The sequence below is a fragment of the Centruroides sculpturatus genome, unplaced genomic scaffold, assembly GCF_000671375.1.
Source record: "Centruroides sculpturatus isolate CEXI.00-Female unplaced genomic scaffold, Cexi_2.0 scaffold792, whole genome shotgun sequence".
NCBI lineage: Eukaryota > Metazoa > Arthropoda > Arachnida > Scorpiones > Buthidae > Centruroides > Centruroides sculpturatus.
Window position 1 is genome coordinate 329115 of NW_019385073.1, and position 17432 is coordinate 346546.

The 17432-nt window shown below is 31.7% G+C and overlaps 1 protein-coding gene across 1 annotated transcript in view; it reads right to left on the reverse strand.

Moving 5' to 3' along the window:
• LOC111634248 (octopamine receptor Oamb-like) overlaps positions 1-3450 on the reverse strand; it is an 86143-nt gene extending 82693 nt beyond the window's left edge. The window contains exon 1 of the mRNA XM_023378979.1: positions 3368-3450. The gene's annotated coding sequence lies outside the window, so the exon portion shown is untranslated. The remainder of the gene's footprint in view (positions 1-3367) is intronic.
• Positions 3451-17432: the final 13982 nt, after the last annotated feature.

Consider the following 17432-nt stretch of genomic DNA (forward strand, 5'->3'; position numbering starts at 1 on the left):
ATTTATTTTTATTAGAAATTAATATATAAATATCAATGTTATATTATAATATTACTATTGATATTAATAACCATTATATTATAATGTTAATATCGGTACATTATATACTATAATGTATTATCATTATTACTCCAATATGCATCGTACAGCTGTCGTGGAGAAGTCTCTAATCAATTAGTTTCGACTATAAGTTCTAATTTAGCATTCTCTATTCTTTTTTTCTAGTTACTTTGATTAATATACATTACATTCCTTGAACTTTCGACTTATCGAGCGCGAGTCTTTTGTTTGTTTCTATTCTTACAACTCTGAAGGAAAGATTTTTTTCCTCGTCATAATATACACATAAGGTGTTTTCTATCAGGAAACTGTAGAAAAAAAATATATATATAAAAATAACGGATCAAACAGATCAATAGTATCTCGTATACTCTAAGAACTTCCTTCTAGTAAACTTCACATTTTTTTTCTAAAAGTGAAATCTCAGCTGAAAGGAAAGCATTTCCACAATATCCAGAAAGTGTAATCGCAGACTTAAAGAAGATAACTACAGTAAAGTATAAAAAAGTTTCCACACCTTAATCGATGGCTGGTCAGGTCGATGTGGCAAGTGTACCAGTCTCACTTCCTTCTTGAAAAATTCTATTCGACAATTACTAAGTAAATTCTACAATATTCAAGAATAAGAATTCTCTGAAAGTTTAAAATCGAAATTTTACTTTCGATTGTATTTGTATTAAGTTATTTATACTTTCCTTGATGTTATATATATAACAGAGGAAAAGTATGGCGATTGGTCAAAAAATGGCCTTCCTAAAATTTTTATATTTTTGGACTCAAGGACCTTGAAACGTCGAAAAATGCAAAAAAAAAGAAAGCGGGTTTTTTCTGTATGTAGGGGGATCACTTGTTCACCCACCCTCTTTGAAGCTTAATAACTCCTGTTGTTTTTGTCTAAAATTTTATTGAGAGGTTAGTTTGTTAATTCTGATGAATAAAAGTCGAGGGAGATAAAGGGGAGCGTGTGTATCTGTAATAGGATCACACTTAATGACGATTTTACTCGTTATTGGCATTTACAATTTTTGTTTTTATAAAACTCATCCCTACCCTCAAAATTAAGCTTTTTGCCATTTTATAATTGTTATAAATATAAAAGCTTTTTTAAACAAAGTATGACGACAGATGGCGCCACCAATTCTTGCTGAGAAAGTTAAGCAACTTGTTGGATTTCTACTTAATAAGTAATCATTTTAAACTTATTAAGTGAAGATAGTTAAAAATCAGTTCGATATACTTCAAACATCCACCTTCCTTCTACTCTAAATTAAGCTTCGGATATTTATATAAACATTTTCTAATCCATATCTTTCAAGGGTGTCGTTAGGATTAAGCATGCTTATTCCACGTGATTAGCAAAATTTGTCTATAATCTTGGCAGATTCATATATTTTAGGTATTGTATCAATAATTTTTTGAAGAAAATGTAAAAATGCACATTATTAATATATGCAAACTATCAAAATGTTTTAATCGCAGAATGTAAAACTAGAAGAAAAACTACTTGTTACTGGTGGATAACAATTTGATTATCGGAATGTTAATGTTTTATTATTATTATTTATGTATTTATAAAGGTAATTACACTTATTCTGGATTACTATAATAATTTTGACGATTTAATAATTAAAACTTCTTAATGGCTTTCTTAAATTAATAATATTTTTGTGTTTTTTTAAATAAATTGATGATGTAGCATATGAAATAAAAAAGTTTGCCATAATTATAAAGAAATTTAATTAACTTTATTATAAAAAAGTATGCTTAATTATAACACTTTAAAAGTTATGTATTTTCAGAGTAATTGTGTAAGCAAGCTTATAACATTCATAATAAAGGAAGGAGGGTCGCAGCTATTGACCTAAGATTGGTAGCTGGACCCTTTGGTTCCATCCTGATTTTAGGTGTGATGGTCCAAATCCTGACTAGTGAGAGGTGAATTTCCACGATAGAGATCGCTTTTTTGTGGAATAACTTCTTGTTATTTATACTACCAATACACTTCAGGGCCTTACTTTTTCAACTTATTATATAACCTTCACGATTATAGAGGCATTTATTTCCTATAACAAGTATAATACTATCAATTGTCTCCTCTCTAACAGCCATGTTTTCAAAAGCTCTGTACAACGAAGTCTTTGATTCGTTGCCGAATCGATTGCGTGTGTCCAGCACACACGTCTCATTTATTGCTATATTGATGACGTTCTCTAAATATTGTGTTATTGGCTTGCGATATTCTTCAAGCAGAGCAAAAATACACTTTATATGTTCTGGCACGTGAATTTACTGTCCGAAAACACTTGTTGCAATGCAATACTGCGCTGAACCAGCCTTTAGACACTTGAAGAAAACTCAATGCGAACAGCTTATTTATTAGATGCGAACCAGAAAACAAATAATGTAGCTTATCTCGGGTTAATTATTTATTAATTTTTAGCTACAACAGTTACTAAGTATACTTTTACTTTTCTCATTGAGAATGGCATAATTTTTTCTAAAAATTACTTTATTATCTTATTGTATGTCATATATTTTAAAAAATTAACAGAATTTAAATTAAAACTTAAAAAGTACAGTACGTATAAAGGTAGGTAGACATTTTTCATAATTAGTTACAAAGACACTCCTTAATTAAATTTTAACGCCGGAATTCTGCAAGTCATTCAAAAAAAATGCAAGTTTGGTTCAGAATGAAAGATTTTTAACTTCAAAAACTGTCAAATTAACAATAAAATGTTTCTTTTTGTGTTTTTCTATTGTTAATACTATGAAAAAATTACATTGTCAATCCAATTATATGACATTAATTAGAGAAAATTTGGCATTATTTATACTAAAACAGGAGGAGAAAGAGTAATTGTTAAAAGTCAAAAGTTCAAAACAAGTGAATAACGATTATTTTAAGTTTTTATATGGAATTTAAAAAATAAAGGAAAGACTGTACTTATTGTTAAGATTGTCAAAATGAAATATATACCTTATATTAAAAATAAGAAATTTATCTTTGTTATAAACGTTATATAATCGCTTATTATGAAAGAGAACTCAAGTCCTTTACATAATAAGACCCTATTGAAGATTTTTTTTTATTTCTATGAAATTGTTAAGAAATAAAATACGGATAAATAAAAAAGAACATTTTAAATAAATAAATAAATAAAACTTTCAGAGATCTCGCCAAATAATTCATTATTTGCGAAATTTCTAAATAGGTATTGACTTTTATCCATACCTATTATGAAAGATTGGCATTTTCACAACAGATGGTCGAACGGTAAAGAATGGTAGTATATAGTTTACTTACAAAGCTGCAATATATATCGAATGCCCGTAATGACAGTAAAGTATAGTAATTCGCACTGTCTGGAGGACGTGTAGTGGTCCAAATGAAACCAGATTTTCTATTCTGAGGTTTCCGGATATACGAAAAAGACTTCGTACCAAAACTCACCACTACGATAATTGGGCGCTGCGAGCGGAAGTTATTCTCCCATCTATGGTCAATTTCTGGGTCAACTAACTATGGCATGTGAAATACCATTGGCATTACTGAAGATCTGCAACGATGGTCATAACATAAATGCTCGAGGGTCTAAACTTGCCTCTCTTGTGAAACTAAAAAAATGTCAATGCTGCGATGCGCTTGGAGAGTTCGTTTTCTTAAATTTATAATAATTAGTTTTTTTAATTTTCTCGTAAATTTTAAATATATCATTGTATTACTACTTATTGTCGCATGATTATACCAAATGCAATTTTTCGGAAGGTGATCCGTTCTAGTATGCTGAACCCGTACTCACTACCCAGCTGATTGTAGTCCTGGCCAAATCCATAAGGGACTTGTTAAAAAGAAGTCCTCTCGGTACCCACAAAGTGCCTATGGTCAATACGCGACTTTTTTCATCTTTTTACCGTTTTTTCCCTAACTGTTTCTTTGTTTCATGCTAATTGAAATCAGCATGGAACAAGCCCAGTATCCCTATTGCTGCAATGCACTCAATGGTGCTGATTGAGTGATGAGAGATGAGGCATACACACGAATAATTACTAGGGTTACTCATCTAGATTCAATTCCTGATTTCCCAAAGCATTCCAATAGGGTAGGCCTTAACCATCTTGATCGACGATATCTTATTATCGATTTTGAAGTTTTGATTCATGGAGTAACGTAACGCAGTGCATGGCCGATCAATCAACGGGACATTTGAAAGGAAATTTGGAAAATCTCACGCTGCCCACTCGTTTATCAGAGGTGAACCACACCAATAGTCGATAATATAGGGTTACAAGTAGTTGAAAATTATAATACTAAATATACATTGTATAATAATAACATTTATTTTTACATCAAAACTATAAAAATTTAATAAAAGTTTTGTAAATTAAAAGAAATCAGATAGACCTCTAAAGCTGTTTAAAATTTGGTACAGAAGTATTAAAACTCCTTGAAAACCTAAGAATTAAAATCTTGCTTATTTTGCCTTTTAAATCTTTTTGGTAGCTGTATCGATAAAACCACTAAAAACTGGGAGTTAATAACGTGTTCTTGCCTGACCAATGGGCTGACCACATGTTTTCTTCACGTGTCTGATGTCTGTCTACGGGCCAGTTTTCAATAGAAAGTTCTCCAGGGAGGCACTACCTCTTGGAAGATTGCCAAAGTGTTCTGTTGCGTTATGCCATCAATTCACTCAAATCTATCTGAATTTCTTTATAAGCTATCAGCAATGCTTTCAGATGTTTGAGAAATTTAAACTGCATTGGGTGACTTTTTCCTAACTGTTTTCTTTCTGTGTACACCAAAAGCATTTTTTTTCGTACCCATTATGGATTTTGCTGAGCTCACAATGAAGACGACGGGTGGGAAGGTACGGAACCCGACATATTCGGGACATCTCGTGGGAATATTCTGAGATTTTCTTATTGGAGTCAAGCGAGATTGGAGACATGTTGAGTTTAGTCAGACCCATTGTATAACGTCATTATATGCAACAACACCACAAGATTAGGCCCACCATAATATAACCATAGCCACGATCGAACCCGATTCAAGAGTGGCATGCTCTTGAAACTGGTTAGAGCTGGTCATTAAACTATAAGATTAGTCACAGTTAAGCCCACTAAGAGTGGATTCATCGTAATGAAGCCAGAAGGATGAGCCAAAGAGGAAACATCACCCGTATTATTTATGGTAATTCATGGAGGTCAGCATTGCTTTCGAATCCGGGTCTTCATGGCGATAGATTGACATTTCAAATAATAGACTTTAGCCAACACAAAAGTTAGGTAATTTTCTATAAATAAAATATATTTTTTTTTAAATTAAAAAATAAAAAATGCCATTTCTGTGATGTTCTCAATCGGCATGTTAGGGCTTCTTGTCTCTAAAGTAACTCTTCGGTTACTTTAGAAACTTCAGGCCCTAATGATTTATTGTTTCACATGATTTATTGTAAAGATGTCTACCTCTTATTTTCATATTTATTGTTTGGACTAGTCTATCCTTCATTCTCTGTCCCCAAATTCGCTCATTATACATGGGCCATCCTGCAATGAGATCTGCCAGCATGGTTAAAAATGAAGAAACGATGTGACGTCCCGACCCGTATTATGCATCAGAAATTACAGGATTCTGAGTCAAATTTTAGTTTAGATCTCCATGGCATATTTTGTAAACATAAACGTTATGTGATATTATAACTATATCGAGTTATCAGAAAATTGAGAAAATATATTGATACTACGGTGAAAACACAGAGGAACAACAAAGATAATAGAATAAACTGTTGTTAATATTAGAGTCGTCTCCCGATATAGTGAACTCTCAAAGGATCGAGCTAAATCATTCACTATAAATATAATGAATAGCAAGGGGAGACAAACAACATTCTTTACTATTTCGGATGTTCAATTGACCACGAAGAAAATGTGCCTCTAAAATTCTTGAAATACTTTTTTTTTGCTAGGATTTAAATTACTTTAGATATGATACGGCATTAGCCTATCGCTTTTGGGATCCAGTATCGAATTCAGGCGAGCAACTCTTATGAATTTTTAGTATGCGATCTGTTCGGAATATATTCATCGCCTATCTGTCGCCATTGTAGGTCCACGAGGGATGTGGGGGAAAAAGCCCACTTAGTTCCCACAGGGTAAAAAGATTTCATTCACTAATTATTTGAAAAAGTTTTTTAACACATTTGCTTGTTTTTCATTGTTTTTTTCAATATGAATTCGATGAAAATTATTTATTATTATTATTATTATCAAAATACACACTTTTTAATATTTTTGACTCCGTTTTGTAGACACAAAAAAGGCTATTTTTCTTTATGTCTATCAAAGGTTCGACTAAATCCATAATGAGGGCGACCAGATAATGGAGGAGAGGGGACCCAACATATCCGAGACGCACCTCCGAAGCAGCAAGGCTGGTGTTCAATCCGGGTATCCAAAAATAGCAGGCCTTACCACCTCAATCACTGTCGTCCACAAAAATAAATTCTATGTTTTTATTAAAAGTTCTATAAACAGCCAACAAAACTTTATTCACAAAAGATAAAGGAAAAAGTGTTTTGTCACCACCAAGCGCTGTTTTATTGTTTTCACTCCGTTATTATTCAACTTATAGAAATTATCTACTTCTATCCCGCTTAATAGCTGAACACAATTAACTATTGTTAACTCTATTTACGTTTAATTAACAGTTTTTCTAAATTTAGTTACAGATTTATATTTTCTTTTCATTATAAAATCAGTGTCAACTTTACAAAAAGAACAGAAAGAAGTTATATTTTACTGAATTGTTTATACCTCATACTTCACGCGTACAATTTCAAGCCTTATTTAGTCAATTTACAAGTTTATATGAAAATTTCAATGGTCTTGCAAGCAAGGAAGAATTTATATTATAAGTTCAGGAAACTTAGCACGATATTGTTACGTTGTTGTTAATTATAAATTTTATTTTACGTTGTTATTAGTAAAAATTATAAGGTAGTGAACAATCCGAATTCAAATCGGATCTGGAACTTCATAATTTATCGCGTGTAATTTGAAGCTTCTTTCATGAAATTTTCTGATGTGCTCCGACCCTAATATGTTGGGCCCTGTTTCTCATCACCCGGCTGCCCCATCGTGGGCCAGGTCGAACCCACGACTTGAAAAAACTTGAAAAAAGACCTTGTTAGTGCAGACATGGCCGTAAAAGTTAAGAAAAAACTACTCATATATGTTGTCTAATCTCCATTAAGGATCAGCCCGAATAATTGGAAAATCAGGATATTTTGATTGTATAACTCATAACGGACATACAGGTCGACCCCCCTATAACACTGTTGATTATTTCGTTTTATACGAATTCCATGTTGTACGAGTCACTTAGATTTTACAAATACGTGAGCCATTCACAGCCCGGCACACGTATTTGTAAAATTTAAGTGACTCGTACAACATGGAATTCATATAAAACGGAATAATCAACAGTGTTATAGGGGGTCGACTGTAATTAATGATATCTGTATAATGTAAAATGTCTTGTGTACTCTCGCCAAAAATCACTCGGTTAATTTTAATTTATATCTCTGGGATGGCTGTACCAGATTAACTAATATTTTTAATAGGAAAGGAGAATTTCCTATTGTTCCTATTTTCCACGATTGATTACGAGTTTGACCTATAAAGAAACGTTCCTAAAACACGTCAACCGTTTACAGCTGGTCGTTGAAGTGAGTTGGCCATTATTGAAGGTTCAAGATTGGACCGTTATTAATTAATTTCATATCATATACATATGCAAATACATTCGAGAATAAAGGAAGATTAATATAAACTAGAATTGAAAAATAAACGACTCTGAATTCAACAAATTGGAAATGCTACGTTATCCGTCGATTGTGGCGCCGCGAAACTAGGTCATATATACTATAACGTCACGTTAGATTTTGAGTAAATGAATTTACTTTCAAATACAATAATTACATTGCAGTATTTATTGTTCTCGAAACTTTAAATATACGGTGATTGGTGTATACAAAATACAAAAACAAACAAGTTTCTGCATTATCCGAAATATCTCTTGTCCCACGAAGTGCGGATAATCGAATTTCCACTATAGTTTAATAAGTTATACCTGCCTGGGCGTATAATAAATTCGTAGTTGTGGATTCGTCTGTGTTGGATTGATGAAATACGGTCGTGCAACACGTGGACAATATTACAATGAGAGATGCATCCCGGAAGAATTATCTGTAAGAAAGTGGTCCTATTTACGTGTTAGACGGGTGAAAAAACAGGGAAAACTCCACGTGGTCAGTTTGTTGGTCAGGCAAGAACCCACCGTCTGTGCTCTATCCATTCGGTTACTGGGATGGACACTTGTGAATTGACCTGGAATATCGAAATGTTGAACTTATCAAAATGTAAGAAAACAGGGGCTGCTGTGGAACTTATATTTATAAAATATTACTCGGCTTGGATTAAAAGAATTTAACTTACCAATAGCATTTATAATTTCTGAAAACGAGAAATGCATTCTTAAATTATTAATAGAAACAGTGATCGTAGGAGAAGAAAACTCGACTGTCTCAGCAGGGGGGAATCGGCTTTTAATTTATAATAAACATTATAAATTTGACCATTAATCATCTTAGTGATTTCTGGGAAAAGTTACATATGAATGTCTAGAAAAGACAGAGTTAATAAGAATATATATTAACGCCTACATTTCTCATAAAAACGTTTCCAAGTAAAACGATGGTTACCTGATCTTCGCCATTCATTGCAAAATATAGGTGAAAGGTTGCGTAAATTTATCGCCGTATTCACAACCAAGAATCAAGAGTCTGAAGTTAACCAATTAAAAATCACATTACTTTTAGCACGTGAATGCTTATCGGTAAACTTCTAATTTGATTTCCCTAGACATCCGGAAGTAAGAACAGAGGTGAGAGGTGATAAGATGATTGTTTCCAATCTATGCGAGACCAGAATGGAATTTTAATGAATTTATTATTGCAGATTTATGATAATTCTGTTAAAAGGTGATTTCTATGATATGAATACCGGTGAATAGTCAGATTTAATTCCAGGACACAGGGTGACTCATTATTTACAGGTTGGTAGAAAAAACACGATCCAGATGAGCATTATTCAGAGTAGGAGAATTGACACGCTGTTTAAAATTTAAAAAATAATAATAAATAAAAATATGGGCTAAATTAAAACTCTTATCTACAAAACTGCTAAAAATAATTTTACTTTTACCATTATCAGAAACAATAATAGTGTTTACAGGTATACTGTACAGGAAAGACGTTTCAATGGCACAGTTATTGTTTCTTTTATAAAATATACTTGAAAAAGCCCATTGCAATTAAAATTCTAAACACGATTATAATTTATTACAATGGATTATTCGTTGGTACACGTGAACTAAAACCTGACTCCGCTGCATTGACGACTTTTAATTAATTCGGCCCCTGAGGTCAAACGTCGTGTTATGACGTAGGTTGTGACGTTAAAAGATGTAAATTTCTAGCCACACCTTGATAATATCAATAATTTCCTCGGGTAATGTCTGTAGAAAGTCATCTCTTTTTTGATTGAGCGGTTCATTATTAAACCGATAGCGTTGTCAATGTCATAACAAGTTCTGTTTATTAAAATAATTCTTATTTTTATAATTAATGGTCGTATATTTGAGCTTAAAATAATCAAATGTTTATAATTAAATCCTATAAAAAATCAAACGCAAAAAATTTCAGTAAGGCTAACCAAAAGCTGAAGAGAACATATTCGATTACAATGAAAATAAATACTTTTTATGTGTGTTTTTAAATTCACACTGTGTTTTTTCCTATTTTTGACTCTTCGCCCCGTGAATACTAAGAGAGATTTGTTGATTGGTTGGTTGGTTGTTGAAAGAATAAGACAACGCAACACTTGGACGATCTGACAAGTGGCCTTCTAAGAGGACTTTCTATGAGAAACTGACCCCTATTTAAATGCTAACAAGTGAAGAAAACCCAGAAAACTTCTGAGCACGTTGTTTATAGTCACGCGATCAACAAGTGTTTGGTAGTTTTATCCACTCTGCCACTTGCGGGGCTGCCCACTCACTGGACGAGTGGATAAAACCACTGAACACTGGTAGTTGGTTGTGGGTTCGACGCGAGCTGACCACAAGGAGTTTACCGGGTATTCTTAACGTTTGTAACGCCTAAATACGGGCCAGTTCCTATAAAAGTCCTCACGGGTAACACCCCCCTTGGCAAAATGCCGCGCCACGTGTCGCATTGCTGTAACCAAACCAAGCCACTAGTAGGAGGAACTAAAATGTCCTTTTTAATTACGCTCATAATAGATTCGATCAGGCCCACGATGAGGACGGTGAGGGATGAGATCCAGGATTCCCAGAGCAGTAGATTGATGCCTTACTTAATCGCCTCGTCCATCCGGCTGTCGCTACTTGGTTTAAATTTTAATCACGTATTTTTGGATATCTTTAATATTTTAAATAAGATAAACGATTTTACGCACATCATAATATAGAAGAATAATATACAATTATTTACTTTCAAAAATACGACTTGCACGACTTGGATCACATCCAGCAAAACTAAAGAGTAGAATTATTTTACAGCAACTTTCTTAATGTGGGAAGCGCCATTATATTATACATTTGAACGACAACGCGAGATAATATCTGATTTGACTAATTATGATTAACGAGTTGACCTCAACCTGTATTAGCCACCTGAACACTGACGTCTGTTGACGAAAAATTATTTTATTTTTCTGATATCACGATTAATATTTATAATTCTGGTGCTATGTATGATTTTATTTATTCGTAAAATTAATTAATTTGTTACGTCATACAGTTTAATTTCCACTTTTTATTGCTGTAATAACTGTTCAATTGCATTTGCACTTATGAATATGCATGTAAGGGTAGGGGAAATTTCCTAAAACGATTTTCGCGCTTTTCAAAAGTATATTTATAAAATATTCAAATGTTACGATGATACCTGAGCTGTAATTTATTGTTTTATAAAGATTTTTTAGTTTATAACATTAATTTGTTTATAAATTTCTTTAACAGAAAAACACAATTAATAGATTTAAGCGTGTAAATAATTGTAGTCTATATATTTTTAATTTTATGTTTTATACTTTATAAAATTTTAAAAATTTTACAAAAAGGGCTTTTTTATAATGGGAATTTTGATTTGCTTTACACAAGACAGGAACCAGGAAAACAGGATCTACTTTCTATCTTACTCTATCAAAAGCCTTGAAAGAGATCAGGTTTACTCATTTATATGTTAATTTATTACAATATGATAATTTATCACAATAGATTAAATGTTATTCTACAATATAATGTTATTTTATTATAGAAACAAAGCCATTATTAAGGTAAAAACGACTTTAATTAGCTGACGCCGAAATGATCCATTACTCTACTTATTTTTGTGTTTTATTGTGTCATTTTCTGTTTTACAAACTTCGCTATAACATGAAACAAAGCCAACAATGTAATAAAATATAGAGAAAATCACTTATATACTGTTGATTTAATCAATTTGCTATGTTTTTCATTTATATAGACACGGGATGGAGTCCTCACGTTGTTAAATTTAATATTATTTGATAGAGATTAGTTATATTACAGGTTACAACTATAACCAATTTAAACCTGTTCTGTATATACATGTCGTTTATATACAGTTTATGCATGATAAAGTTTTGTAGTCCTGGACTACCAGATGAGGTCACCTGCCATCGAACACGAAAATTGTATTGTAGCGTATGACATTTGCACACAGAGATCATACGTGGCTTTGAGTATATTAGGTTTGTGATCGTTGCATGGATAAAGATGATGACACAAACAATGCTGGCTCAAGTCATTCATGAATCTTCGTGGATACATATTCACAAGGATTCTTCGTGGATACGAATTTACAACACATAAAATTTAATTCGCGTAAAGTTTTATGAGCTTTCTTCACGTGTCTAACACCTAACTTTTGTGGAAGGCACACTCCCTTGGCAGAATGCCCATTGCGTTGCCTTTTTTTAATATCCAGTCCAATATGATTTTTAATTTATGGACATGAATTGTCTGTTGTTAACAATAATTAATTTTTTTAACTTTATTTTTATAAAATTCAAAGCATTTTTGGAAGATTCCGAGGGGCATGCATTTCTCTTCTACTCCGATCTTCTCGGCTTGTTGAACTTTTTTATTCAACTGTCACTTCCACATGTCAACTGTTACAGGGTCAATGTTCTCTATATCAAGTTTGTTGAAGTGCATTTCCGGATTGACCTCTGGGTATAATATTCTGTATCCAGATTTTAAAATTACGAATCTATTAATCAAAAAGCGCATCAAATTCATAAAATGCTCCCTTCGTGAACGAATTCTAGTGTATAAATTAAATTTATACACTAGAATAATAATATATCAAAAATATATCCAAAAATATATGAATTATTCAGTACATTTGTGCATTAAAGTTTGAATTATGATGGTTTAAAATTTTATAAACATTTAAAATAAAATATAAGGTTAGAATACGAGGCGTTAACAGTAGCCAATTGATATTTGGTTATGGAATTCAAATCTGGATCCTCGAGCGGCGATACTGTAAGTGTAAATGAACAGGTAGATATTTATAACAATAAAGCTTCACAGTTTTTTGTTTTCATTATATAAGAGGAAATATGATGGATAAATAAATTACGTACAGTACATTATATAAACAATATAAACAGAGTGCCCAGTCTCGAAAGTAATGTTAATAGCAACACGAATATCTTGGTGGGTGTCACGAGTCACGAACTCATTCGATGAGATCACGTGTCACAGAACGGGTTCGTAGCACGTAACATTCCCAAAACATTCGTGTTGCTACTGACATAACTCGAGAGTAGGCATTCTAGTTATATTGTTTATATAATTTACATAACGTGGTCTCACTGAACGAGTTGATACCACATGGTATTCTCAACATATTCGCGTCGTTACTCACATAACTCGAGACTACGACGTAAAATCATTAATAAATACTTGTAATTCGAAGCAAAACAAAAGAATTTTTCTGAAGTCTTCACAATTTATTCTTATAATAACAATACGAGGATGTGAAAAGGTTAGTGTGAAGACTTCAGAAAGTTTCTTTTGTGATTGTATTTTCTAATTATAAACAATGGAGAACGTATTCATTTATTCACTTTAGAGGCCTATTTAAATAATTCAGTTTGCATTTTATACAATTCACATGATTACAGTAACAGAACCAAGAAGCTTCAAATAGAAGCAATAAATTTTGCCGGTTTTTATTATAAACGTTGTAATAAAAAAAATCAATTTTTAATAATTCTATTCAAGCATTATAAAACAATAAATAAGCACGTGCTGTTCTCTTTTCATTTTTTAAATTCCCTCGCACCCTTCCCCTCCCCCGATTTAGTCACTGTATAATTATATAACATAACATATAATTTGCGTATTATATATTACACAAATTAAATTAAATACATAATATAGGCGGATAAATAAGAACTGGTTTTTGGTATATTAAAATGTATTAACGTATTGTTTAAATTATAAAGGAATTCTCTAATTTAGAGTAATTTAGAGTAATTAATTTCTATAAAGAGAAACAAGATTAATAATAATTAGATATTTTAAATTAATTAATTCGAAGTTGCATCAGATATTTTTCATTTAATACTATTTTCTCTTACGTAATACATGTATGTAATTATCTGACTTTAAAGTTAGAAAAGTTTGATTTCAATTATTTTCTTCTAATGTTATTTTTACTTTGATTTTAACTTGAAGTAAATACGCCTCCACATCATAACGCCAATTACTTTACGTAATTTGAGCGACACTTCCGTAAATATAAAATATGAAAATAACTTTTATTAACAAATTGGGTTAATAACTGTTTTAATTAGAATAAAATAACAACATTACTGTACATTGTAGCCTGAACAATGTCTTGAACATCGTTATTTGTGAAAATGAATTTTTCATTTCTTTGAAGTGTCTATCTTGTGCGAATCGACTCTTTCTTTCCATTGTTTCATTCATTATGTTATAGCCATTGCATTTAATGGTATAATGGTGATGGATGACGAAAGCGGTGAAGTAGTCAACGTACAACTATGGGGTTCTGTATTCTAGTCTTGATCGAAAACTTATTTTTTCTCAGGTAATCTGTTCGGATATATCAGGCCGATCCTTACTTCTCAACATCTAATTGTGGGTTTAGTTCAACCCGAAATAGAGTAATTACGGGTCCTCTAGTTCCCAAAGGGCAGAAAGAGCTAGAATAAACACCATCATTATTGATATTTAGTGTAGTTTTTAAACTTTTTCTTCCTTTTAGGCACTAACAGGACCTTTGTAACAAGGTTACGGGTTCGTTCAGGCTCACAAGAGGCAATCTGGTGTTAAGGGAGGGAATCCGACATAACCGAGAAAGATACATTAATCAAATAAACATATTTAATTGGTGTGTTTTATTGTAATAAATAATTATATCTCTACATAATAATAATAACAATAATTTACAAACATCAAACATCGTAAATTATACTTTCTTTTCTTCCTTTACGGATTCTACAAACAAGTAAATAATGCTGAAACAGTATTCCATTTTAATCATATTCACCATACATTCTATTACAGTATTTTTAAACTGATCTTCTGTAAAATGTTCTGCATCTGTAAATTACATGCTTAAAATTAATTTATCTATTATTATATAAAAACTTAGTCCGACATATAGTAATAAACAAAGAAATTCGCTGCATTTTAACGAGCAGAAGTAACGTAGTAGTTTCGGTAACGAAGTTAGAGTATTATTTAAGTTAAATTAGTGTAAAAACAATTTTCTGGATTGTTAATCAGCATTGTGTAAATATATACTCAAGGTATTAATGCCTTAAACCCGCGAAGAGTAAACGTGATTTGATTTTGTTGTCCTTGAAATCAATTTTTAAGGTACTTGATTACCCAGCTGATAAAACAAAGCAAATTGTTATAATGGAGAAAGAAAAATATAATAAAGTAAAATTTAATTTAATCTCATCTTCACAATATTATAATTTAACTGAAGATCCTACTTTGAACATAAGCAAAAAGATTGTTAAAACAATTTTAAAAATCTAATTATATTAATGTAAACGAATTTAATATGCTTGATTATAACTGGAGAATACTAGGCTCAACATCAGAGTAAAAGCCTCTACAAACTAAGTGTAAATAAAGATATTAGAATGTTGAGTCTGGATATAAAAAATATGTATCCTTCTACCAAAAAAAGTTTATAATAGATACTTCACATAGTTTAAATTGTGACAACTGGATTAACTCAACTTGTGGAATTTGTTTTAGTTAGCAATTATTTTATTTGTAATGGTAATGTTTTTAGACAATCAGAAGGCATCTTTATGGAATCTTCATCGGTCATGCCATCTTAACCGCTCAGCCAGTTGGCCGTAGTATTAACCATATTAATATATATATGTATCTTCAGTGCTTTCGCAAACTCTAGTAACCCATCTGATCACTAGATATATGAGCTTGGTTCTTAGACCCAAGAAGAACAAACGAAGGTCCAATCTTCCTCGAAATCTTCCAGATGAAGATCGGACGGAGGGGGACGTAATTGATAACGTATCTGCACGAGTCGCGGGTTGTAACGTCACTCAAAATCGATCTTCTCTTCCAGAATATTCTGATTTATTTATTTTACTTATTAAACTTAACACTAGAAAGCGGCTTAATCTTTTACCTTTTGTCTAAATTACATAATATATTTATAATTAATTAACCCGTTCGAAAATTACAACATAAGTGATCTTCAAAGTTATTTTCAAGGTCTACAAAAAAGTCCCGTCCCATTTATCACGCGTGACTTTCTATACAACTACAGCATATTAAGAAAGTTAATGGGTCATCAGTGCTTTTGGAATAAAATGTGTGCAAAACACTTGAATCATCCTATATACGTTCATCGCACATAACAATAACAATATTATTTTTAAGCAGCATTTACTAATCTGGCAAACGTAAATTTGATCCTATAGAATACTTTTTCTTCCTGTATTTCATAACTATACTTTTTCTTCCTTCCAAATTTTTGTGTCTTTGAGAAACTTAAAACAGTATGAAGACGATGAAATTCGAACGTCCAACATCAGAGCATATTTTTTAATTTAAAACGTAAATTGACTGAGCGCAACAAACGAAAAAGAATCATCTGGAATAAAAATGGCCGACATGCGGCGTTAAGGAATGCACAATCTTTATATCTATGGATTCTAACAAAAGCAATACACAAGCGCCATCTCTTGCCTATAACTAAAACTATCTCACTTTGTATGTTTTTCAGAAATTACTAATAGAAAGTACAGACTGATTCGAAAAGGAGTTTACAACTTTAAAAGCATATAAAATTAGGTCTAAATAGTATTTGTTCTCACTCGTAATTTTTAATTATTTAATTCAGGTACGAATGTTATCTACAGATATACATGATGTGTAAATATGATCAACGCAATTCATGTCCTTAATTCTATGTAGACAATATAACATTTCTAGCAGTTCTAATTGGGTATCTACAGCGTGCAAACAAAAAATACAGTAATTGCGATTTGAAAAATTATATCTTTCTTAGCCACAGATAGCTTTGTGCTTCAAGGATATTATACCATTCCTGACGCCATCCTCGAGATAAACTGCACGACCTTCCGAAAGTACAGTATCCCTTATATTTCCATATGTCCTGTCACATGATTGGCCTCGTGTTTCCGTCTTTACTAAACGTTCAGTAGTCGTCCTCTACGTAAACTATTTTAAATATAAATGCAAATATTCAGAATATTATTACTTTGTATTTATTGTATTCATATTCGTGAGTACGGATACAAAGATTACAATGTGTATTTTAATATACAGTACAATGTATTCTATCAACTTACAGTTACATCGTTACAATGCAGTGGCGTGCCGTCATTGGAAGCAATGGATAAATATTATAACTATTATATATAAATAAATATTATAGATATATAATGCGGTTATAAAATATTATAACCGCATTATATCTTATTACAAATTTCTATATTACACGTGGCTGTTTGGAAGCTGACAATACAGAGCTTCCACTCCACCACTAATATTCGAGTATACAATTGCGATCTTATCTTTTTTTTCACGTGTAATATAGAAATTTGTAATAAGATACATAATGCGGTTATAATAAAATATTGTACGATTATTTTCGTATAATTAAATTTAATATGTATTTATTTTTTAGAAAATACAAGGGAAGCGGCGC